Here is a 2,500-nt window from a genome sequence, read left to right as displayed (position 1 = left end):
CGAGTACCTGCAGCTTTTCAAAATAAAAGCCCTTTCTAATCTGAGCATCAGGTAAACACAGGAGGTCACATGACATCACCTTTCATTGAGCAGGTAATCAGAGCAGAGCTTTTCTGTATTGTTAACTTTCAGCCTCACATCTGTCAGAGAGCTGTGTGTCACCTCTCTGATCTCCGGACACACACATTGTTGGTGTTGTTGTTGTTGTTGTTGTTCTTGTCAGCCATCGTTCTCTCTCTTCCTGCTTTAACTGCAAAAAGAACACACATTTCACTGTTTTTAAATCGGCATTAAAGGACTTCTAAACTGCATTTCCAATTAGTGTGTTTTCGTGTTTCGTGTCCGAGAGACAAACCCGATTACCTTTCCTTTTCGGGCGACTTTCTTACAAGATTTAGCGACTTTAGACGCGATGAAAAGTGACGTGTGGAAAATGTAGCACTATATTTAGACCACGAGGGAAAAGTCGACAAATATATACCCATATTTTATATTCAAATTAGGGCTGTCAAACGATTACAATTTTTAATCAGATTAATCACAGCTTAAAAATTAATTAATCATGATTAGTCACCATTCGACCTATTTCCAACATATGCCATTTCTTTATGTATATTGTTGTGGGAATGGAAAGACAAATGAAAGAAGGCGGATTTATCCATTTAACACACAGTATGTTTATTATAACATTGTTCTGTGTGTCAGAATGAAAGATAGCCCACACACCTATCAATCATCAAACCGTGGGGTCTTATTTCATTACGTGTTGATTTCTATCAACACGTATTGTTGTATCGATGTATATAGAGATGTACTACAGCAAAAGTAATCTCCGTCGGGACTTCCTGCAACAACACCACGCCGTTATCTTGATTCTGATTGGCCAGAAGACATTATCAAAGATCTTCTATTGAGAAGACGATCACTACGTGACAAAAGTTTTCAAAACCGTTTCTAGTCTTCAGTATTTCCAGACAAGTGGCTACTGAAATCAATCTTACTAACTGCTGTCTGTGTGATTTACTCCGCGCGAGTTGACGGACTTTATTTAGCTTACTTTAACATCATTGTTCATGGTGGGGCTAAGGTGGGGCTAAGCCATTTCTTGGTATGGGTGTAGCCTACCCCAGCGCTGCCACTGGTGGGATGTATGGGGCGGGCCATTCTGCACATGCGTTAAATGAGTTGAATATTTTAAAGCAATTAATTCAAAAAATTAATTACCGCCGTTAATGCGATAATTTTGACAGCATTAATTCAAATACACATAGAACCACCATTTTTAGCGACTTTTTTTTAACCTTAATGAAAAAAACAATATGTAAATGAGCGTATTGACAGTATTCTCCGACCTTCTAGCAAAGTTTGGAGCTAACGCTAGCTTCTTTGATTAGAGAAAAGTAATAAAACACTGCATTTTGTTTTCAAACGTTCAATTATCTGCAAACAACTTGCATTGATTCTCCTTGGTAGCTTTGGAAGCTAACGGGAAACCAAATGGCCATCTACTTCCTGTTCTGGTTGTGCATACATTCTTGGTGAGGTAAATGGAGATCATACAAAGGGAATTGCGAGATAAATAAAGGCTTATAGACCAAGCTAAAAGCTGATTAGGAAACATGTGTGTTTCCACTTTAAAGCAGCACGTGTGTCTCTAGTAAAGTCAGAGTTATTAATGTTTGAAATAACAAACTCACACAGATTTGAGTGTAAAACAGATTTGAGTGGCTGTTCGTGTTGACACAGGCGACCACATGTAGAGGACATTACAGCGTCTGGGAAACGAACAACACACACCCTCATCACAGGAACATAAACATAACAAATATATGAGTATTTTGAGAGTGTGTGTGTTGAAAGCAGTGAAAGCCAATCAGCCGTTACACTGTTAGTCAGAGAGAAGGAACGCTCAAAACAAACCTTCTTCTGTGTGTGTGTGTGTGTGTGTGTGTGTGTGTGTGTGTGTGTGTGTGTGTGTGTGTGTGTGTGTGTGTGTGTGTGGACTTCCCACGTACACACACACACACACACACATTAACCGTCTTTATGGAGTGTTGAGAAAGTTTCTTAACAACCGGTGTATTCAACCGGCAGACAAGCCCTCTGTGTGTGTGTTTTTCTGTCTGTCTGTGTGTGTGTGTGTGTGTGTGTGTGTGTGTGTGTCTTGATAGTAATCAGACAACACAAAGGGGCAGAAACTCCTCGTGGGTGAGATAAGGAGAGGAAGGCTCTCGGCCAATCAGAATCAGCGATGTCACATCTGTTTTTGGTGTGTTTTCAGACAGTGAAGTGCTGTAGTTTTAGTTGCATATTTTGGAAATAAAGTAAAATAGTTATGAGGGAAAATGTGTGTGTGTGTGTGTGTGTGTGTGTGTGTGTGTGTGTGTGTGTGTGTGTGTGTGTGTGTGTGTGTGTGTGTGTGTGTGTGTGTGTGTGTGTGTGTGTGTGTGTGTGTGTGTGTGTGTGTGTGTGTGTGTGTGTGTGTGTGTGTGTGTGTGTG

General features: G+C 40.3%; 1 protein-coding gene across 1 annotated transcript in view; it reads left to right on the top strand.

The window, feature by feature from the left end:
* Window positions 1–2,500, top strand: part of LOC307021245 (leucine-rich repeat-containing G-protein coupled receptor 5A-like) — a 38,389-nt gene that overhangs the window by 4,208 nt on the left and 31,681 nt on the right. The gene's annotated exons all lie outside the window — the stretch shown is intronic.

Source organism: Notothenia rossii, assembly GCF_949606895.1.
Source record: "Notothenia rossii genome assembly, chromosome: 10".
NCBI classification, from domain to species: Eukaryota; Metazoa; Chordata; class Actinopteri; order Perciformes; family Nototheniidae; genus Notothenia; species Notothenia rossii.
This window is presented reverse-complemented; position numbering and strand designations above follow the sequence as displayed.